Below are 24763 nucleotides of genomic sequence, written 5' to 3' on the forward strand. Positions count from 1 at the left end.
CAAAGAGAGGAAAGGTTAGTAGCCAGTTCAAGGAAAACATTATTGCCTGCGTTATAAAAAGACTAGACAAATGATCCTAGTGGGGCCCCCAAAGAGTCCATGAGGAGTGCCCTTGAGAAGAAAAGTCAGCTTTCATTATCCAACAGGCATGGAAGAAATCATCACCAAGTGCATTGGATCACTCAGGGCGGGCTTTTCCTGATGCTTCCGGCTCCTTTGCCTCCCAGAGGCATCACCAGGCACCTCAGATGGCCAGTTAAGAGAAGGGATGTGAGGGGCTGGAAGCAAAAAGAAGAAATTGGCCACCCTGTCATATCACCTGCTACTAGAGGTTTCCAACTGCATGCAGGAGAGATTTATATATTTAGAAAGCTTAGGATTTTTATTATTATGCAAATCTTTATAATTAAATCTCTGCAGTGAGGTAATTATTATGACTAACAATGAGTAAGGCATTCTTTTTATTTATGAACAGTAACACATTTCATAAAATCTGCCTTAAATTTCATTTTAAGGAGTAAGAAGAAAGCAGTCACAAAGATGAACTTAAATAGGCAGAGGGGAGAAGAATAAACTTATCTTCAGATGGCACTTTTTGGGTTCATATTGCCAATTATGTAGGCTTTCCAAATTTTAGGTAATAAGCATTAGTTAATTTTAAATGAGCATCAGTTAAAAATAATTCTTAGCAACAACAACAAAAATCCCATGAAAATATACAGTATGGAAAAGAAGGAGTCGGAGGATTAATTAAACTTTGGTGTTACCCTTGGCTCATTGTCTCCAAGCCTCCGGTCCAATGAAGATTCTGTAAACTAACTAATGTCCTTTAATAAATAGTTTTTCTGCTTAAGTTAGCTAGAATAGGTTTTTTTTACAACTAGTGGAAGAAATGCTGTAGACAAAGTATTCCTCTCTTCTCTCTGTGGAAATGTATGTATTGAATTACCTGGGTTGATGCCATTAAAACTAACTCTCTTGCTCATGAGACAGCTTTATGATTATTGTTTATTTCTATTGGGAGAAAATGCACTGAAAATGCTGATGTGTTTTAAGCATTGAAACAGTTATGCTCCTCATTTTTAATTCATAAGTTATAATCCTGATGTGTGTATAATTCTGGTGAACTTGCTTTGTTAGGAATTAGCCCTAAGACATGGGTTTACTCTCTGTGTGCTGACAAAGTCAGGTTGCTGAACTTAGAAGCTTGGTTCACAAACTGAATCTTATTATTATTTTTTGAATTCTTTGGCCTCTTATAGAATGACACTTTGATAGTTCCATGAGATTTTTCTTTCAATATTTACAGTTATTCATTACTTGTGTGAATTACCTGTGTGTCCCTTTTGGACATGTTGAATATATTAATAAAATATACTTTTAAAAATATATAGCAGTTCCCTTTTAACAGATTTTTCTTCTACATAGTGTTTTAACATTTTTATTTGATTTAAGTAGCTGCTCCCTCTTCATGAGCTCATCCACTCTAAATGGAAATGAAAGAATCAGACACTTATTGGAGTTAAAATCAGGTTTAGAGCTTCACATGTAAAATGGGAAAGAGGAGCAATGGCAATAAGTCAATTTGGACACAGAGTAGATAATCTCTCTCAGATAATAGCACAGATCTTCGCTGTTCAGAGTTCTTTTTATAAGCATGATTCCCCGTTAATATTTTTAAATTTTATATTTTGTGTTATGGAACTCTTTGTACCAGTTCTTCATTTGGCCAATATATCACAATTGTTTCCGTGTTTTTTTCAAGTAATTGAATCAACATTAAAAAATAAACTTGGTAACCAAATAAATAAGAAGATGCTTGTTGAAAACTAGTGATTTAGATTTGATGAGTGTGATTCAGTCTCAAGAGGTTCTTCTACGAAAAACATAAGTGAAACTGTTCAAGGATACTTCAGGGAATTAACATTAAAATGGAAAATGGTTTTAGAGGGAGTAGAAAATACCAGACCCAGATAAAGGACAAAAAGTCAGGTAAGAAGCATTAAAAGTAACTATAACTATATAGCTATCAGAGAGTGGGTGGCATCTTTATGGCAAAGTTTTCTTATAATAGTCATTAAAATCAGGATATTTCAATCAACTGGTCTTCATTTAAATTTGATGGAGAAAAAATAGTTGATGGAATAATTTTGGAACATATTAATAGATTGGCAAAGAAGTGGAGTATCTGACACTTTCTTACATTGCTGGAGAGAATGAAGAACATAGCAATCACATTTGGAGAACAATTTGGAAGTATCTACTAAATTAACATATGCCTAACATGTGACTAGAAATTTAACTCCTAGATACATACTCAAGAGAATGAATCAATGCAGTCACAAAAATATATGTACAACGATCTTCACAGCACCTTTATTCTTAGTAGCCCAACTGAAACCAATAACCAAAATTACCATCAGTTGAAATGAGTAAATAAATGATGGAATCTATATATATATATATATATATATATATATATATATATATATATATATATATTTATATATATATAAAAGGCTAATATGCAAAGTGTCCCCTTGGGAGTTTGACCTGGAGAATGGGATTTCAATGGCTCGCTAATACATGTGTTGACCACTAGAGGGTTGCACAGAACATGGCAAGTGACCAGCTTCGGTGGCAGGGTGCTGAGGGAGCAAGAAAAGGAGGAGGTGGGGAGGCGGGGAGATGGGGAACCTGATCAGCCTTGATTGCCGGCCAGGCCTAGGAACCCTACCCGTGTATGAATTTCATGCACCAGGCATTATTAATATAATATTATTAATATAGTATTAATATAATAGAACACTAAATAGGGAGAAAAAAATTAAGAGGAATAAACTCCAAGTACAGATAATAACATATAAATTTTATGCACATAATTAAGAACAAAAGAAGCTAGAAACTAAAGAGTACAAACTGTAGGAATTTTTTTCATGAAATTCATGAACAGGCAAAGCTAAGCTATGGATTTAGAGGTTAGAATAGTGACTACCTCTCAGTGAAGTGCTGACTGAGAAGGACCACCTGGAAAATTTCTGGGATTCTGGGAATGTTCTCTACCTTGACACAATGATGGTTGCAGAAGAAACAAATGTAAAGGGTTCACTGAGCTGTATATGTACAATTAGTGTGCTTTATTATAGTTCATACCTGAATAAAATGGGTTTTTAAAACAATAAAATCAGTATTTAGAGAAGAGTAATAGTTGATTGCCTCTTTCTTTTTTCCTCACTTCTTGACTAGATATTTTTAGCTAAATGAAGAAATAATTATATTATCAGACATTATTAAATATATCCAAAGGCCAATTGGCTCTCTAGCCACAGCTCAGCTGCTGTATTGCTGCTAGTCTTTGTTGGGAAAATCCCTTGTAACCACTATCTTTCTCATTCCTTAAAAATAATGTCATCAAACACACACACACACACACACACACACACACACACACACTCTCTCTCTACAATTGTTAACTTACAGAAAAATAAAATCAGGTAAAACAAAAGTGATATAACTATTGTGTGCTATGTGGCCCAGCTGTGGAAAGTAATTACATTGTAATCCTAATATAAAAAAACAGGGCTGTGACGATTGAAACAACCAAATGGACGATACAACAAAGGCTTTGTGGGGTGACCAGGCCAGCAGGGGGTGGGCAGTTGGGGTGACCAGGATGGCAGGAGGGGCAATTAGGGGCAACCAGGCTGGCGGGAGGGAACGGGGAGGGGAAACAGTTAGGGGCAACCAGGCAGGCAGGCAGGTGAGCAATTAGGAACCAGCAGTCCCAGATTGTGAAAGGGATGTCCTGGATTGGAGAGGATGCAGGCTGGGCTGAGGGTAGCCCTCTCCCCCATACACAAATTTCATGTACTGGGACTCTAGTAATATATAACTGTAAACACTGAATATTGAGAAGACAGAGGAGAGAAGTGTGGATGTGCAAGTTGGAGTTTTCCAAATATGGGCCCCATCAATGCTTCCCATCTATGTGCCTTGCTACTGTGATCTTACCAGTCTCCCCTCCAGAGAAATAGTCTAATTCTCCTCTGGCCTTAGGACCCATTTTTTTTAATCAACAGAAAATAGTAGAAATGATAGCAAGTGACTTCCAAAACTATGTCAGAAAGGACCATTTAACAAATGTCTGGTTCTTTTGGAACTCCTGCTTTGAGAGCCTTCATCTGCTGTGTAAGAACTCTGCTTAGCCTGAGACTACAATGCTTGAGAGACCATAGAGGAAGACAGAGCCCATGAAGGCAGCCCAGGCAGCCTTCAGCCATGTGAGCCAGTGCAGCAAAAATGAGATATGTGAGTATAGACGACTCTATCAAGGTGAGTCCCTTTCCTTCCCTTCCCTTCCCTTCCCTTCCCTTCCCTTCCCTTCCCTTCCCTTCCCTTCCCTTCCCTTCCCTTCCCTTCCCTTCCCTTCCCTTCCCTTCCCTTCCCTTCCCTTCCCTTCCCTTCCCTTCCCTTCCCTTCCCTTCCCTTCCCTTCCCTTCCTTCCTTCCTTCCTTCCTTCCTTCCTTCCTTCCTTCCTTCCTTCCTTCCTTCCTTCCTTCCTTCCTTCTTAGCTAACTAGAGCATTTGAAACAAAGCAAAAGCTAATGGTTGTTTCACCTATGTTAAACAATAATGTCTTTTTTCCCATAAAACACGTTGAAGTACTGTGCTGAAGAGGGTCAGCATCAGAAGCTCTTGTTCCTGCTATCTTGTGACTGATAAATCACAACTCACCTCCACACTGGTGCCTGGGAAGAAACACATCGAAACTGAGAAAATACAGTTCAACTAAAAATGGAATGACATGTTTTTAATCTATAGTGAAAAGTATGAGGCAGGGATAGTGGGGCACTGGAGGAGGGAGGGTAGGAGAGGAGCTTTGGTCTCCTTTCAGGTGAGTACTGAAATGCAGGCATCTGAGGCGTTGGCTGAGAAGAGCCTCCTGAGGCACTGGGGCTCAGGTGGATTCTCAGTCTTATCCAAGTCATAATAAACTATTCCCCTCTTGAATCTGTGAGAAGCCAGAAAAAGAACTCTCTTCTATAGTTGGAAGGGCGGGTGGGGAGGTAGAGGCTGGTTTTCAGGGATTAGCAAGGATTGTACAGCAGCTTCCGATCAGCTTCAGTGGTTCTGATCCAGGCAAGATAATTAAGAGGATCTCAGGGACACTTGTCAGCTGTTTAGGGGCTTGAGACTTGATGTGCGTAGCTGCTCTATTTTTTGGACATAAATTTTATAGGCTTCCAAAAAAAAGTCTACTTCTGTTCTCAAATATGATATAGTTTCATACGAGTTTACTGAAAAGTCCTGAAAACAAGGGAGAATTGTCCAAATGTATTCTATTACAGCTATACTAAGACTCAGATCCAGAAACAATTGCTATTTTAGATTGGTATTTTAATCTATACAAGTTGCTATAACAAAAATATCATATACTAGGTGGCTTAAATAATAAACATTTATTTCTCACAGTTCTGGAGGACAGAAAGTTCAAGATGAAAACACCTGCAGATTCGGTGTGCGGTGAGCACCTGGTTCCTGGCTCTCTGCTATATCTTCACATGGTAGAAGGGGGCAACTCTGGTCTCTTCAGCCCCTTATTAGGGCACTAATTCCATTCCTGAGGCCTTCACCCTCATGGTCTAATCACTTCTCAAAAGCCCCATCTCCTAATACCATAGCATTGTATCTGGGATTAGGATTCCAACATGTGAATTTTGGCAGACACAACCATTAAATACATAACAGATAGGTTTATCCAATTTATCATAAATGGGACCATTATAAACGTTAGGATAAACAAGATTAAACAAATGAACAAACAAAACAAAGACTTAAAGAAACAGAAAACTGATATTTGCTGGAAGGAAGGGAGTGGGTGAATGGGTGAAAAAGGTGAAGAATATAGTCAATAATATTATAATCTTGCCAGAAGACAAATGGTTACTAGACTTAGTGTGGTGATCATGTTGTAAGGTATATAAATGTGGATCATCATGTTGTACTCCTGAAACTAATATAATATTGTATGCCAGTTATACTGTAATAAAATGTTTTAAAGAATAAAAAAATTAGCAAAGGCCCAGACTTTTGTTCAGATTGAGACAGTTGTGTGGTTTTACTAATTTGTCAAGTTTTGACTGCCAAACAAGACATAGAGGTCATCATTATCTGTTGTTTGCACTAATCACACTAGGAGAAGACCTCTACATTAGGGGAGAGTCATAGATCTTTGTGCAGATAAATATATGTGTCTGATAAGAGGCTATGCTGCCAATACTTTGGGGATTAAATAATTATAACTAGAGAAAGCAGAATAAAATACATTGACTCATCCAATAAGTAAGACCTTTTTCTATGAGACCTCTTTTATCCACAGAATGACTTTAAGTAAAGGTATATTTGAAATTATGGATTTTAAGATGTAAAAGTCTAGGATGAATTTTTAAATTGTTTTTTATTGATTTCAGAGAGGAAGGAAGAAGGAGAAAGAGAGAGATAGAAACATCAAAGATGAGAGAGAATTATTGATTGGCTGCCTCCTGCACACCCCTTACTGGGGACAAGCCTGCAACCTGGGCATGTGCCCTGACCAGGAATCATATTGAAAGCTCCTGCTTCAAAGGTTGTTGCTCAACTACTGAGCCATGCTGGCCAGGCTTAACAATTTTAAGTTTAATCTATGTTTTAGAATCAGTTCTCATACTGATTGTTATCCTGTGATTTTCTTTTTAACCTCTCTGCATTTAATTTCTTCATTGTGAAAGTTGAGTTGAATCAGGGTTGTACTAGTCAATAATATTATAATCTTGTTTACAAACAACTTTAAAAAGAATTTCCTTCCATCTCTAAAAATTCTTTTTAAAGTTGTTTGTAAACAAGTTCACACTGAAGATAATTTACCCCTAAACAATTCATAGACACCAGCAAATAGTAATCCACATATTGAATCTCTATGTACTATGTATTCCAAACCTTTTTTTGTTGTTGTTGTTAAACAATGGGAAGAGAGGATATTTGTTGAATGTCTGTGAATCAGAATCACTAAGCCATTGCTGCACACTCAAACTGATACCTTTGGGAGCACTTAGTAAGTCGTTATTTGCATATAGGTACGATGGGGATGAAGGACACCAACAAGGTGTGGTGAATACCCCAAGTAAATAACACTAGTAACTATAGCTTCCCCTAGGCCTGGAGGGTGAGAGTGATTACTGGACCCCAGACAGAGAGAGATCTAGAACATTAGGATAAGAAAGGGCCCCTTGGCTGCTTCCAAGGCCTTAAGTAGGATGGACACAGTCATTGCTAACCTCTGGCTTCAAGAAAGAGAACTAGGGGAACTTCATTCTCATTCCCCAGTCTGATCTCCTGTCTGCATCTCCTATTGGCCAAATCAGTCCAAAGTGAGAGAGTAGGGAGCCTCCATATGAGAGAGAGAAAGAGAGAGGGAGAGAGAGAGAGAGAGAGAGAGAGAGAGAGAGAGAGAGAGATTTTAAAGAAATTGGCTCCCACGATAGTAGGTGCCGGCAAGTCTGAAATTTGCAGAGCAGCCTTGCCGGCTGGAGACCCAGGGAATATATGCTATTGCAATATTGAATCCAAAGGTACAATTCCTACCTTCTCAGGGGACCTCAGTCTCTGCTCTCAAGCCTTTGATTAATTGCATAAGACACACCCCTATTATGGGGGATAATCTGCTTTACTTGAGTCTACTAATTTAAGTGTTAATCACATTAAAAAAGTTCTTCACAGAAACATCTAGACAGGTATTTGACCAAACAGTTGGCCACCATATCTTACCCAAGTTAATACATACAATTAACCATTACCTTATTCACCTAGGTTAGGTTTCAGGGGTTTGAAGAACTAGAAAAGGTGGAGAGAGAATCTGAGGGCGGGGGGACACAGACTATATGACAACCCAGCAATTCCGCCAGGTATTTCATTCTTTCTTATCAGGCTTTCCAAGGGTATTACATAGGAGCATTTTGTAAATTGTAGGGTTCCCAGTGGCTAGCCCAATATCTGGCACATGCTGTCGTAGATTCTCCAAGGATCTTGGTGGAATTGACTTGAATGTCATAGAAATAAGTGAACTGAGCGAGAATTACCTCAAGATCAATTTTTAAGAAAACACTAAATACCACTACAATGTTCTTTCATCTTTTGAGCACCACATCAAATGAATCCGATGTACTCATGTCTTGTAAGGTTTAACAGCAGATGACATTTCTAAGCTTCAGTCTTCCTTTATCATAGAATAAAAGTGTTCATCAAACTGGATGATATCCTGTGCCGACAAAGACTTTATTTAAATTGCTCCCATTGTATCCTTGCAATTATATAAAGGATTAGCCCTATTGCTGGGGTATGATGGAAGTCATATATCAGGTAAATAATCTCAAAACTAATGGTCTGCATCTCTGAGAAATGTGACAGCAGGTTTACTCCCAACAAAGGAGTGGGCTGGGAACCAGAAGGCATCATATGTGTCATAGGACAGAGAAGATAAAATGCAAATGGATAAAGTTGAAAAGATTTCCAAGTAAATGCACACTGGCTTATAAGACACATTATTTTCAAAGTCGCTGAAATGATTGTTCAAACGCTACCGAGATATGACCCGTTGAGAAATCAATTTTTCTGGCCAGTTCATTTTCTTCACCCTAAAACCAGGAGCAGGGCAGCTACAATGACTGAAAAGAATGATGAAGGTCATGGGCATGCAGAATGGCACCTCCCAGGCCATTGTGTCACCAAGGAGTGCAGCAGCTATACATCAAACACCGGCTTGCCTTTGCCTGTCACTTGGTCCTGATAAGAATCTTTCTCTTGTCTCTGTTGCTTTCCCGGTTCGCTGTCAGATTGGGCAGGTTTTTTAAATGGAAAATTAGTGATTGAGCATCAGAGAACAAAAGTGAAGAAAATATGCAAACACATTGTTCAAGCATGTGCGGCAACATGTTATAAGAAGAAACTGTCTTACAGAGACAGCCTGAGGCAAAGAGTGGAGTGGCTGAAAATTGTCACTGGATTACTTGTTTTCTGTAGCTGCTGTTCTTCATCTAAAGTCCTTGCCACCCCCAACAACATGCCACCTACAGACACACACACACAAACACATACACAAACATACCCTCCTATACTATCCTGGGTCTTATTCCTACAGAGCCTTGATTTATCTATTGCTCAACAAAGCATTGGCCATTGGATTTCACTCTGTGTCCCCGGCTCCGTGCTCAGTCCCGGGGGCACAGAGTGAAGGTGCTCAATAAATCTTTCATGAGTGACTGCAGCTTCAATAAGATGTTAGATAAAAGTGGCGCAGCCATTTCTGGCCTTGGGAGTGTTGACGATTTAATAAGAGATTCTTAAAGCTAGGATCTCTGAGGACAGAGTTAAAGGCAATGTGATCCACAGGGGCCAAATATGTGCATAGTTAGCCCTGTCTGGTGGAGAGAAAGGTGCACCTTATTCTGACCCTGACTGTTTGTAGGCAGAAGGCAGTTCAACATTTCTCAAGAGTTCTTGGTTCTAACTTGATCAAAACCAAGTCACCAAGGCTGCCAGAGTTGGCACCTATCTCTTTTCTACTCTCAAAGAAGCCAGCAATGGAGGTTTCTCTCTTTCCATTGCTCAGAGGGAAAGCTAGGTTCAGGTGGCACCAATATAGTCTGGGCCTTTGCAGATAACACTTGGGGTGTTCAGTCACCTTCCTATCCCAGAATACTCTTTTCCACGAAGTTAGCTCAAGCTGTGTGATGCTAGGTGTATGTTTTTGTTCCCACCTCATAATTTGGCAGTATATTTTGCAGATAACTATTGATAAATACTTTTTTTTTTTCTTCATTGATTTTAACTTTCTGCTAAGATTATAAATCCTTGAACTTCTGGCTTCCTAAGAAAGTTATTTGTGAATTGTCTAATGTCTTATTTTTTCTAATTAAACATTGCTTAGGTAGGCTCTTGCTTTGAACATTCTCTAGTAACTTCTCAGTCCAAAAGGCAGTTTTCCCCTAGCCCCTGTGCTGAGAACAGGTGCTGGCATGCGGGTATGCTGACCTTCATTGCAGGCTAAGTCTATCCACATAGGGAACTCAGTAGCTCAAGGCCCCAGCCTGGTTACCTCTGGACAGAAGCTGCATCTCTGTTTAATGCAACCTGCTCTTCAAATGTTATTATTTTCCTTGTATGCTATCATGCGGTGGTAAAATATTGAAATTATTGTTATTGTGGGGTCAGCGAACTTTTTCTGTAAAAGGCCAGGGATTGAATACTTAGGTTTTAGAGACCAAATTGCTCTCTGCCTCAACTAAACTCTCTCCCAAGTAGGATGAAAGCAGCCTTCCCAAGACTGAACAAATAAGGGTGGCCATGTTCCAACAAAACTCTGAGAAAAAAAAATAGGTGGCAGGGTGGAGATGTAACCAGAGGACCATGCTAGCCCATCTCTAGTCCACAGGATGAAGTTTACTGCCCTTGCTGCAGGTGATCTCCCATGGTCCTGCTCCTGTCTACCTCTCAGCTCCATCTCTTCTACTGGCTCAAACATCCCACATCCTGAGGAGCAGCCCCCCTTATCTCCAAGCAATTATGTGCCCCCACAACAACATGTTCACACATTTTCCCACTTTGATGTAATAATATGTTCAAAGGTCTGTCATCAAACTGTAAAATTTTTAGGGTGGAGACTGTATCACAGTTCCGTCTGAACAAAGCACAGTGTCTGTCACACTGTTGGTTCTCCGTGTTTATTGCATGAAGAAGAAGGAATGATGAATAGAAAGAGGGAAGAAAGGAAGAAGGGAAATGAGAAAAGAAGAAAGAGAGGAAGAAAATAAGGAAGGAAACCAGGAAGGAAGGAAGGAAGGAAGGAAGGAAGGAAGGAAGGAAGGAAGGAAGGAAGGAAGGAAGGAAGGAAGGAAAGAAGGAAGGAAGGAAGGAAGGGAAGAGGAAAGGAAGGATTCTGTTTCTGGTTGAACATTTTAAGTAAAGTTTCATTGTCCTCAAAGAGTTTGGACATGGGGGTGAAGACAAGTGTTGTCATTAAAGGAAGGTGAGCCAAAACTGGTCTGCCTCAGTGGATAGAGCATCGACCTGCTGACTGATAGGTCCCAGGTTCGATTCTGATCAAAGGCATGTACCTTGGTTGTGGGCACACCCCCAGTAGGGGGTGTGCAGGAGGCAGCTGATGGATGTTTCTTTCTCATCGATGTTTCTAACTGTCTATCCCTCTCTCTTCCTCTCTGTAAAAAATCAATTAAAATATATTTTTAAAAATAAAGGAAGAAAATAAAATTAAATTAAATAAAGTAAGGTGAGTGAAGGTGGTAAAGAGTAGATATTTAAGGGAAAATTGAGGTTAAAGGCAGTCAAAAGGTATCTGATTTTTATTAAGTTCCCTGGCTCCTATTGAATCTGTATTATGTCTCAATTATTTGGTTTTATCCCAGATAAAAGAGCATTGCAAAACCATATGCCTTAAGCAGTGCAATAAAAGGTTACTGTGGCAAAAAAACAAATTCAGCATTGCATTTGTGGTACCTCTGGGACTCTAAAATTCATGACAAGCAAATGAGCCAGAAGGAGATGAATCAGAAACAGTAACAAGAAACAACTGCACAGTACAATTTAGTAATACCTCAATTACGAAGTACATTTAGAAATGTTATGATTTAATTTCTTGTCTTTCTCTGTCACTTTTTCATATGAATTATGTTCAGATTTACCCTGTGGTATAATAATCAAATAATGGTCATTCATTTGAATTCACAGTGTTAAGGCTACTTCCCTTTATAGAGTGTTTATGGCTTCTCTCAAGGGAATGGTCATTCCTGATGTTGATTATAAGGACAGCAGGAAGTTTTCAGATAAGAAATGAAGGTAGGTCTTAGGTAGAGGGGAAAGTACACTATATTTGTTTCTGAATTTCATTCTCTTTGGTCTAAACAGAAGAGTATAAATGCCTGGCTCTAATGTTCCTGGAAGACTTGGAAGACCTGATGGTAGCACTGTGTGTAGATGTACCCAGAAAGAGGATGAATTAAATACTGTGAGCCTAGAAAAACAAGTAATATCTGTTAAATAGAAATGTGTATAGTTATGTTATTCTAGGAATGTATTTTTTTTTTTACTTCTGTTATGACTGAGGCTTTACCCAAAAGTTTCAGTCTTGCATCAGCTATATTCATATGCACAAATCCTCTGGATCTATGCTTCTTCTTCTAGCTCTGAAGTCGTGGTAATTCTCTGAGAACAGTGGAGACTGTATCACAGTTCTGTCTGAACAAGCACAGAAGCAGTATTTCACTGGCCAGTATTTATTTGACCAGCAACCTATTGGAAGAAACTATTTTCAGCATCAACATTTCCCTTGGTCAAATATATGGAAGCAGCAGCAGGAAATAGAGAGTTTCCTATGAGCAGATGGGGCTTAGGATACACTTGGAACTCCAGCGTCCAGTGACCAACTTGCTTGGGTAGAGATCCTTCTTCATGTTCTAACCTTGGTTCATTTAAAAAACATACTGCTTGGGCCAGATGGGGTTCTTCCAAAACCGCATAGTCTACCCCTGGGCTCTAGATAGGATTAAAGCCAATGTAAGCCCAGACCCACATAGAGATGAACCAAAATATTGGTTTATGCCACTGGTTTTGGCATAGACCAATATTTTCAACTTACGTAGTAATGCTCTGATAACACTAAGCATTAAATGTAAAAGCACATAAAATTATAGTTTAATTTATACTTTTAATGATATTGGTTTTTCTTCTCAGCTTGACTTCCTTTGATAGTTACTCAAAAACATACCAATGGACAATATTTGCTTAAATTCCTAAATATATACTATAACTATGGAAGTAAAGCTGAACCATTATACCCATTACACAAATACAGAAACTTTCTCCTGGTTGTCCTGTATCAGTTAACTGGGACACTGCCAGTATTGCCAAAAGGGAAGAGTATTTTTGGCTTTCACTCATGCTTAACTTGTCATACCCACAATAAAATATTGCCTCTCATGTTTCTCAATAATTGGGAGACTACTTAAATTATTCATCACCAGGTAGAGTATACATTAAACTCAGCTTTTGGTAAAACATTGATATTTTCCTGCTGTCATTTATGCCCCTAGGATACATTTGATTCAGGCAGAGACTATATTCAAGGGCACTTGAGTAATAAATCTTCCCCAAGTTCTCTGAGGAAGCAGTATTTCACTGGCCAGTATTTATTTGACCAGCAACCTAATGGAAGAAACTATTTTCAGCATCAGAATTTCCCTTGGTCAAAATATGGTTTAAGGTTCTATGAACTTAAATGACTTTTAATGGCCTTATGCTCAGAAAACAAACACATAAACAAGATTCAGAGAAAAATTTGTCTCGGAGTTTTTCTTTTTAATGCCTATTTGGGGGATAAAAGAAATATAATCCCTATATTTTGAGGAAAATATTCAGATTTTTCCAGTTATCCCTATAGCACATCAAGGGATATGTATCATTAATTATTAGAATCTAACAATTATTTAACATTTACTAGGTGACACATTTTTTAAAATGTTTTGAATCCTCGTTACAAAGGCTCTGTGATCTAGACCCTTTTATTGTTATCTCTCCCATTTTATAATTGACGAAATTGAGGCTTAGAGAGATTAAATAATTTGCTCAAGTTTAGAGTTCAAACTCGGAATTGCCCTAGAACCTGTCCTCTTAGCCTCCAGCTACAGACCACCTTATCGTCTATGGAGTACCAGGTGTCAGGTGCCTTACATGCTACATTGCTAAGACCTCCCACAGCAGTGAAGTTTCTATTACTACCTTCAGTTTTCTAGATGAGAAATGAGACTCACTGTGACTGAAGACCTTACCAGAGCTCACATGGCTCATAAATAGTAGACCCTGGATGTGAACTCTGATCCTGATGTGAACAAGCTTTATTCTTTCCATGACCAAACACTTTTATTCAGCTCAATACTTTAAAATATTTAAAGATTTTCCTGTGCACTCTCTAATCTATTTTGGAGAGAGGAATAATTTAAGAGCTTAGTCTAGAAGTTTCCAAAAAAACTTTGCAAAGGGAAATGCCTATTCACAGACGAAATTTCAAATTACATTGAGGACTAGATTTCCAGGGTGCTTCTATCCGGGGATTGTAACTGAGAGGCAAGCCTGCAGTGGAGGTCAGGACTGGTTTTCCAAGGAAGTCCTGGGATTTTAAAAGTGGGTGGTGAAGTGTTAGGAATAGAAAGGATGCTTATGTACAGCACCTGGAATCAAGATTTCGAATCAGTGGAGGTCCTGTGGCCCTTTTAGGAAATCAACTGAAAATTGGAGGGAAGCCATAAATACAACTGGATAAAAATTTTCCAAGTAGATCCAACTATCTTTGATTATTTGGATTAGGCTTTGGGGTGGTGAGCTATAAAATCTACAAGTGGACCCCAATATTTTAATTTATAGCTGCCAATTAAGTAAAATATGTTGTGGTATTGTTGAAATGTCCTAGAATAATTTCTTCTTTTCTAGAACAGTTAGAAAAAAAAATTGTTTAAACTACCTTGGGGAACACAAAGATTATACAACTGAAAACCAGCAGTTATTGCATAAAAATAGATCATTATTCTACTCAGGGGTTCATCATTTATGTAGCTATTTTTAAGAAGTCCATCTATAAATATTGTAAGGCATAACTATGAGAGATAAAAAGACAATTAGTTTAAATATTAAAAATAGTTTATAGTAATGCTAAAAACGGCAGGATACACCCACAATTAGATAACTGAAGTTGAAAAAAAAAAAAAAAAAGCAGAGACTTTCTCTCCCAGCAAGATACCTCCATGTATAAAGATGCTGTGCTGTGAAAGGCAGAGAGGGAGCGGGGCTGAATTAGACTTGGCCGAATGCTAATAAGCCTCAGTGACTCACTTCTGGCTCTGTAGAGTGACAGAAATTATCCAACTGGTGGGGTGGGGCTAGACTAAGGCAAATCTGTGTAGTAGGGAGCATTCTCTTCCTCTCTCTCTCTCTCTCTCTCTCTCTCTCTCTCTCTCTCTCTCTCTCTCTCTCTCTCTCTCTCTTTCCCTCTCCCTCTCATCTCTCTCTATCTCAGTGGATTCTGCTAGCAGCCTTTCCTTTCATAGAGTGACCATCTAACAAGGGCCTTCACTCTGAGCCAAAAGGGATTTAAGTGTAATTTACCCCTGGGACCTGTCTAAAAGTAGTATTGAGGGGGAGGTGGATATGAAGGGGTGTGAACATCAACACAGAGCTCAGTGCAATATGTTTTGTATTGCTGGCCAAGACCTGTTAGAGGTCAAGTATCGGTTTGTGAAGCTTTTACTTTGGTGATACATTGTGTGTGTACTAAGTGGCAATAGGGTCTATAGTTTAAATTGTAGGTCATGGAAAGAGCACTTGAAGTCCAGTGGCAGTGTGATTAATAATATGGATTTGTAAACTAGCATGAAGTGGTTCACCCATCCCCAACCCCCAGCTATACAACTAAGTAATTCCGTGACTTGGGATAAGTTATTTAGCCTACTTATGACTTAATTTCCTAATCTTAAATAACAAAGCCTTTCTCCCAGGGTTGCTATTATCACTGTCCCTTGGAGAGGCTGGCTGACTTCCTGCCCCTTGTCCACATGGGAGAGACTGAGAAAGAGTGTTCTGAGACAGTGTCACTCATGCTGAACCCAGAGTGGCTGAGTTACCCAGGGCTCCCTCCAAAAACTGATAGACAGCACCTGATGAGTGTCTGACCTCATCTGCTTGCTTTCATAGACCGCTCGCCTTTAGTCTGCATTCCCTTTGGAGTGAGGATAAGGATTTGCATGCGTGCGTTGTGTAACCCATAGTTGCAGAATCCAACTAGATGCCAGGAGCTATTCTAGGTGCTGATGATGTGACAGTGAGCAAAATGGCTGCTATTCCTGCCCTCAGTGGCCAATTTTTCAGTGAGAGAAAGATGGTAAACAAGTGCATACCTAATGATAGATATTGGTAAGTGGTATACAAAAATGAGGCAGGGGAAGGAGGACTGAGATAAAAATGGGGCAGGAGCTGTTGGAATGATACCGTGGGGTGAGCAGTGATGGCCTCTCTGATAAGGTGACGTGAACCCAGACCTGTGTGTAAAGTGAGGGGAAGTTAGGCTACACAAGGATGGGCAGATATCTGAGAGAAAAACCTTCCAGGCACAGGCAGCTCAGCCTTAAGGTGGGAAGGCATTTCTTTTGTTCCAGGAACATCAAAGGGGACAGCATGAATAAAGTGCAGCAAGCATGGGTCAGAGTAATGGAGATGAGGTCAGAGAGACCAGAAGGGTTAAATCATGGAGTGCCTTGGCCTCCATGACAGGGACTTGGAATTTTATTCTGAGTGAGGTAAAAAATCACTGGAGTATTTTGATTAGAGAAATGACTATTTTAAAAGGATCACTGGCCATTGTGAGAGGAGTATATAGGAAGGAAGAGGTGGAATCAGAGAGAGCTTGTAGGAGACAAAAACCTAGGGGAAAGATGACAGTGATTAGTGTACTGAGAAGTGGTGGGACCCTGGAAACACTGAAGAAAAAGCCAAGGGAATTTGCTGATGGATTGCCTCCGCAGCTGTGAGAGAAAGAGAGACTGGAAAACTCATCCAGTCTACAGAGTTTTATACTTGAACGTTGCCCCACCAGCCAGACTTCTTGATTGCAAGTGACAACAGCCCAACTCCAACTAAATAGCTTAAGCTGAAAACAAACAGACAAACAAACAAATGTGAAGCCAAATTGAAAAGATCAGGAGCAGTGCCAGTTCCATTGGAGCCTTTTTTCTCAGTGTCTCCCATCCATTTCTCTTTCTGGTCAGCTTCTTTCTTTCAGAATGACTTCCATGCAGGAGGGACCTGCCTGCGGGCATTTATGACCTATAATTCTCAACCACTTCTACTTGGAAATACATTTCTTGGTTTTGCCTAGGTCTAAAGCATCCTTGAAGGAGATTCCTCTATTAGCACAAATGAATGATCTGAAACTTCCAGGCCAGTTGCTGCCCACCACCCTCAATCAAAAGCTACCTGAAGTGCCAGAAGATAGAGCACCTCTCTCTCCAACCCCTTTTATACCCCAAATAAGAACATAAACCAGTTCAGAAGCCATATATCTTCTGCCTGAGACTGAGTATTTGAGGCAGGAGGGGTGTGGTAGATTTCAGCCATTTGCATAGGCCAAGAATCACCAGGATGGGCAGCATTAAGCACCAGTATTAGGATGGGAGGTGGTGTGGGAGGGTCCTGGCAGGCAATCAGTAAGGTCTGGCAACTTGAAGCAACCTCACTGATATTGGGAAGGCCCTTTCTTGTTTTCAAAATCCTTTCACAGTTTATTTGATCTCCATAGTAATCCCTAAAATTGAGTAAGGTAGGAAACCAGATGCTACCTTCCTTTCACTCTCCTTCTCTCCTCTCCTTCTCTTCTATCATCCTACATAATAAAAGGGTAACATGCAAATTGATCCTAATGGCAGAACAACCAATAGTTATGATGCACACTGACCACCAGGGGGCAGACTCTCAATGTAGGATCTGCCCCCTGGTGGTCAGTGCATTCTCACAGGAGGAGCTCTGCTCAGGCACAAGCTGGGCTGATGGCTGAGAATGCAGCAGAGGTGGCAGGAGCCTCTCCCACTTCCTCGGCAGCACTAAGGATGTCCGACTTCGGCTTAAGCCTGATCACTCTGGGAATGGGCCTAAACTGGCAGGTGGACATCCCCTGAGGGGTCCCAGACTGGAAGAGGACACAGGCTGGGCTGAGGGACTCCCTGAGTGCACACATTTTTGTGCACTGGGCCTCTCATCTAGAATGAAGAAAATACCAAGTCCTCACTCAAGGCTGAAAGCCATTAGATGGCAGCTTCAGGTATAGATTTCTCAATCTACTCAGTGCTGTTCCCAGTTGCATAGAAAAGTATATTCGATCACCTGTGTGTTCTCTAAAGTAGAATGCTAATATCTCTGTGGCTTTTTAAAGAGGCTTCCCAGATTGTGTTGTTACTTTTGTTGACAATAAAAACAAAGAAAGAAACAAAGAAAAAGAATCAGACAACTCTCAGGCTGAGAAATGCAAATTGCTACACAGAAATATCATGGGAGACTGTTATACAATATTTTGGACAAAAACATCAGCACTGTATCTGATGAGAAGCCAGACTACCCAAGGAGCAAAAGGCTTTGTAAAACAAACAAAAACCTGAAATGAATGGGAATGTATGGGCAGGGTGGCTGATCATTATCTGAGCTGGGCAGTGCCCCATACAGAGCTTGGTGCCTGACTTCTCCTTCAGAAATCAAGGGCAGTGATCTGACTGCTGAGACAAGTTAGTCATGGGAACCAAATTTTTCATGATGAGTGTTTGTGAAAATTCTCATTCAGTTTTGCTCCAGGCACTTTCTGCACTGACAGCAATGATAGATACAGCTTTCTAAGCTTTGTTTTCTTCGTCTAGACTCTAGACACAATGAATGTATTTTTATATACCACATGCAATATCCCTGTTACAAATGATCGTACAGTCCAGAGTCTCAAAATGAAGCTCTGATATTTGTTAATATAAATGATTTTTCTCTAGCCATTAATTTCATGTTAGTTCAGTGTTTACTTCCTTATTTATTTACCCATCCACTCCCTCCCTCTCATCTTCCTTAATATCACTAAACATTTCATGAGTGCATTATGTGCAAGGCTCGAGGCTGTATAGGATAGGGTCTCTTGAAGCACATAGTCTAATAGGTGTGAATATTGTGGAGGAGAGGGGAATTCTGTGGTCGATGCTGTTGACCTGGTAAAATATCAAAATAGAACCTTTGACACGAGTTCCACTTTTAAACAACATATGGACTATTTTGTTAATGAAGTCAGCCAGCCAGCCCACCCCTGGAGTCTCGCTCTCTCTTTGGGGCAGTCTTCTTTTTTTAGCAGCTCTCATTTCCTCTCCAATTATACTGACAATTAGCTTGGGGTGCAGCTTTATCCACTGCAAGCAATTCTAAAAAGACTGTTGGATTGTATTTTTTTTTCCATTGGCTGCTGACAAAGTCCGCCAATCAGGTGTAGATGGCTTCTGTGCAGGTTTTGCAATTTCCTATTTATGTCTTCGAAGGAGAGGATCATTGTTCCCAATGATACATTTTATAACCACCAATGATGATTTTGCTTACACCTTGCCTCGTTTACTTTCCTGGAGCTTTCAGACGCATTTCCCAACCTCATTGCTCATCCCTATACGTAAAAAACGGTAGCCACTGTTTGGAAGCTCTTCCAAGAAGAGAAGGGAGTTGGGGAGGCGAGGAATCTTTTGTTCTTAGACTTTTTGGCTAAAGTGGTAGGGAAGAAAACTTAAGTGATGATATTCTATGGTTCTCTCTTGATTCCTGTCCATGACCTGACATGTTACATATATTTTTTTAAAGAGCTGTATCCTATTACTCTGCCGTCTATGTTAACTTTGAGAAGCCACTTAATTTTTTGGCTCAGTTGAATGATCTCTGAGCACCCGCCCCCAGCACAGCATTGTGTTTTATGTTTTATTCCTTCTACGGTGTAACCGGCAGGTGAAGAAGAGTTCCTATGGCATCTTTTATCATTACCCTGACTATCATTACCCTGATCCCCACAATAAGGTTTTACCTAGATAATTTCAGGGGATTAAAAAAAATCCATAAACTTCATATTTAAGATAAAGAGTTCTTTTCTTTCTCTTAAAAAGGAAGTAAATTGCCTTGAAGTGCTCTCATTATTCTAACCCAGCGAGGATACACGCTGCTGACCACTTCACCGGAATGGTGTTTCATCATCGGGATTACCGCTTATTTCACATTTAGAACGAACAGGAAGCTGCGCAGTAGCACAACATCCTTGCCATTATTTATCATTGTGATAGTTTAATGTTATGACTCTGGCCCCGTGTGCCCATCTTGCAGTCATACCACAGAACAGGTCAGGATTTGTCTTTCTGATATACTGGCTCGGTTGACACGTTTAAGCAACCTATCAGTTTCAGCCTTATTAGATAGGCACAGAGCCTTTATTTCCACACTCATTTGCATTTACAACCCCTCTGCCATTATTCCTTTATGATCCCAATAACTATTTATCTTGACCTCCTGTACAATGTTTTGTAACCCCGCTCCAACTGCAAACTATAAGGAAAAGTAGTATCTACTGAAAACTCCTGGAATTTTTTTTTATACGTCAAATTTAGAACTAGAATCCAGGGAGATCCATTCTCCGAGTCTCTCAGGTAAATGCCTTCTGCTCAGGAGAAGTGAGTTCAAATGAAGAACCTATACAGAATCCCTCGCTTTTTACGTCACATGGAGCCTCGGGAACCTGAGATCTGTATTGATTTAACTCTGACAGCACGAGTGAGGTCTGAGTCACCTGGGCAGTGGCCCCTTCCTCTTGAGGAGGCTAAAAGGGGTAATTCCAATGTAACCCTCATATCTGGAGGCTAGTGACCTAAATCCAAGCCAGCAAGCTCGTTGTACATTCCTGATAACCTATAATTAAGTCTTTTTCTCCTTCCTAGATATTGGTCTTGCAGAACATGTTCCTGTGAACAGTGCACTGCCCCGGAGAGAGGGTTAATAACGCCTACACCAGGCCAGACCATCAGATATGGCCTGAAGATCCCCAACACCTGGGGGCCTTCTTGCAAGGCCCACAAAAAGGACTGGAAACATAATCCATGTTTGTGGGACAAAGACCATAGGGAGGGAGATATAATGGAGGGCCCCATGCATGTTCCTTCACTCAGATTTGGAAGACTGTTCCCTGAGTCCGCCAGTGTATTTAAACAGTGTCCTTGGTTTTTTTGGTCTTCTGCAACACTCAATAGGGTGACTGGCATCTAAGAGCCCACTGACTGCATTTCTCTTATTTCCCTTTTGTAGGCCGACACTCGGACATTCGGGGATTGCTTTGAAGGACATCGGGAAACTACTCTTTTTCTTTTCGGAGCTGTATGCTCACACACTTCAACTTTCATATTGAAGTCCCGATATCTAAACCCCTGCAGGATATTTGTCAGCAGTTGGAAACAACACATGCTATGATGCCAGACATCGCTGCATTCCCCTTGGTAATTCCCTATTGTCATCTGTGAATGTGTCAATCAAGGTTGCAGGGTACCATACTTCTGAGAAGCCAAGAGGGACAGGTGTGGGAGATCCCTTCGGATCTGGTTTATCTCCTGTTTTGTGGCATATGATGTGACACATTCTTCAAAACATTTTAAAATAGAGTTTCATTTAACTAGCGGAGACTTTCATTTGAGGGATATGGTTCTGATGTGTGTTTTAGGTATACTCATGTGTAATATATAAGATGTATTCTTGAGGAAGTTATTTAACACAATTTTCCTTGTGTGCAGGAAGTCAAATGAAGAATTTGGGGATGCAGCAGAGCCTGACATAAAACTTGGTAAAAAGAAATATAGTCATGTGCAAATATCTAAATACATTTGCTAATGACAATTTTTTCTTCTCAGAAAAATAAATAATAGTGTTTTTTTTGTTTTTTGTTTTGTTTTGTTTGTTTGTTTGTTTTTTCTTCAATTTTTCACCAAGTATCAGAAAAAAAAATCCATGAATACCTATTCTAAAGGCTTTCCATCCTGGGCTTAATGGTTTTCATTGCAATTACTCAGCTCTAATTACAATGAAAACCAGCTCAGCTCTGCTACTGGGACTTGAACTTAGCCACAGATGATAAATAAATGAATGGTAATAGTTGTTTCCAATAAAATTTTGTTTACAAATACAGGCCTTGGCTAGGACATCATCCATGAACAATAATTTGCTGACCTTTCATCTAGGGAAGTGATTTTCAATGGGTGCACTGTGGTACACTGATGTGCTTTAAGAATTTTTAAAACATGCAATACCTGACTATTTAGTCAGGGGCACTGCCCTCTTTTCCCTTTGGTTGTCAAAAAATGACACTAGCCAACACAACAATAGCTGTTTAGTATGGATGAATAAAAATTATATCTTTTTTGCCATATCTGCAAAAAAAAATGTACTTTTTAGTGTGCAGCAGAATTTTAGGAATTAGTTTATGAGTGCCATGAGATGAAAAAGCAATGAAATTGCTGATCTAGGCTAATATGGTAATAGGCAGTAACAGTTAAGAAATGAGCCTTCATGAGCAACTTAATTTTACATTAGCTGCAGCATTATGGAGATGATACTTTTATTGGTAAAAAATAAAAAATATATTCTTTGGAGAATATGTATCCTGAACTCAAGAGATCAACAGATACCAGTATAAGAAATTATTAAACCTTGGTTTCTGAAAATATTTTTCAATGTGGGTTACCACTGCAAAAAAATAAATTTAGGCTCTATAATGATAGTTTTCAAAGATATTCATAGAGAGCAGACAACATTATAAAATTCTATGGGAAATATCAGAGAGACATTTAATAACTGTTATCTTGACCTGTTGGTATAAACTTTAGGGGCTGTAACTGATTTGAGGGGAATTTTACTAGGATGATTGGGGTAGGGTTTACCGAAACTCTTAATGACTTCAAACTGTTGCCTCACTTTCTGTTAAATGAGAGAATGGTCTGGCTGGCCTGCTGGGCTGCTCACTCTCTACCTGCTCAAATACACATTGGCATAAACTTTGCAAAGATGGGCCTGCCAGGTAATCAGGCCCACAGCCTTCTGGTGCTCTCAGAAGCTTCTGATTGTAAACTTCATTTTGTTTACAATGGGTAGCAAATAAATTTTGGATTCTATCCTACCCCATCTGTTATAAAGGAATAATCAAGGAATAGAGACTTCTCCCTCCTTCTATTCCGCTCCCTTCCCACCCCTTCCCCTTTACAATGGGCAGAGCCAAGGGATTTTTCCTTCCCTACCACACAATTACAAGAAATGAAATGCCATGTAGAGTGAGCACTGGAAAAGCTCTTAAATGTGATGTTTATTATGTGCTGCATCATTGGGTTTCCATTCCTCCCTGCTATGGTAACATCCTTCTTAGAAAAATAATGGAAACTAGAACAAAAATATTAAATGTGCATGTAAACATTTTTCTCTTAGCATTTATTACATTTATGCCAGGAAACTACTAAGGACTACAGAATCAAATATGCATTAAGAACACCTTTATTTAAAGAAACCTGATACATGCAAAGATAACTAAAAAAACCAAAACATAACAATTATGGAATAATGAAAGAGAATAATTAAGTTGGGTGTCTGGAAGAAAGAAAAACAAGAATTATGTAGTATTAGAACTGTGCCTTGGTGGTATGATAGAAATTACATAAAATTTCATACATGTAACTAATATATAGAATGAGGTCTACCTGTTATTTCTCTTTAACTCCAAAAATTTATATTACCTTTTAAAAATAGCAAAACCTTAAAGATTGAATTACTCCTGAGAGTGGATTGAAAAGGAGGCTATAAGGATAGAAATAAATTCAAGTAACCTGCCAAGGCACCAGGACTTTCATTTGTTACATTAAAGAGGCTCATCTACTGTCCTTCGTGGCAAAGTAAGAAATATTGACCAGAGAGATCTATTGCAGAGGACACTGGCCAAGGAGTTAGGTGGCATTCTAGTCTCAGCTCCACAACAAATGTGCTTCCTGACCTTGGGTAAATACCTTGGCTTCCTTTTGTTTTCAGAATCTTTCTGTTCCATTGACATATGGATTATTTTCTTCTTTATGGCTATCATTGCCACGGCCTACCTTCAATGCACTCTCATTTTCTAATGTAAATGACAAATACACAAATGTTTTTGCTCAGATTTGCATACCAAGATTAATAGGTTCTAAGTCCAAGGCTGTAAAATGAAAATATTGAAGTAGTTCCACTACTCACAATGAGGAAGACAACCAGGATCGATTCCAAAACTCCATGAAGAAACCTGTGGACACATCCACATTGGTAAATGATGAATTTGGGTGTTTCTTATTGTAATAGAGACAGTTTTAAAAATGAACAAGCATTAGAGAAAAGGGAAAAGTAATGGGCAGGTATTTAATACAGCAACAAAAATGGATATATGAAAAAACCAAATGGAATATTGGGGGAGGGGGGGCAAAAAGTATGTTTTCAGTTGTTCATGTGGAAAATAATACAATAATTAGCACATATAATATAAGAATAAACTCTGTGTTTCCCATACTTACAACCTGCTTTTCCCCACCCTGAATGTAGGGGCCAGCTCTGTGTACATGGAGCCAGATGGAGCAGAGGGAAACGTGGAGTTCTGATGCAGCCTCAACAATACCTTTAACTGACCACACAGCGTGTCCTGAAGAGAAAATGACCCATCAGAGTTGCCCCATGTTGAGACAAAGTGTCCTGGACATATAAATATCCTTAGAAAAGGTAATTTACACCAGGCTACACTGGCTTGGTGCAAATATTTTTTGGCAAATATTCTTTTGGCAGAGTTTGCACCATGCACTGTCTACATATGCATGTGGCCAATCGATCTTCATTTTTGGATTTCTCTACAATTAGAGTAATATGCTAACAATCTGAGCAGTAAACCCAGTTTCTTGTGAGTCTAAAGAAATGCTTGGGCTGCAAAAATTACATTTCTGTGCCGACATTCAGAGGACTACCTAGCACTATGCTGAAGAGGCTCTTATGGCCCTCGCTTGAGCCACATAGCAGCCTTCTTCACCCTGACCGAGCCCCTAACTAGTAAGAGAGGAGAAAATCTAAACTCTTTCTTTAGCGT

General features: G+C 39.5%; 1 long non-coding RNA gene across 1 annotated transcript in view; it reads left to right on the forward strand.

Annotated features, from left to right (window-relative positions):
• LOC123651357 overlaps positions 1-21535 on the forward strand; it is a 41022-nt gene extending 19487 nt beyond the window's left edge. The window contains exon 2 of the long non-coding RNA XR_006740011.1: positions 20941-21535. This is a non-coding gene — a long non-coding RNA (uncharacterized LOC123651357). The remainder of the gene's footprint in view (positions 1-20940) is intronic.
• Positions 21536-24763: the final 3228 nt, after the last annotated feature.

Source organism: Pipistrellus kuhlii, unplaced genomic scaffold (genome assembly GCF_014108245.1).
Source record: "Pipistrellus kuhlii isolate mPipKuh1 unplaced genomic scaffold, mPipKuh1.p scaffold_m20_p_5, whole genome shotgun sequence".
Classification (NCBI taxonomy): domain Eukaryota; kingdom Metazoa; phylum Chordata; class Mammalia; order Chiroptera; family Vespertilionidae; genus Pipistrellus; species Pipistrellus kuhlii.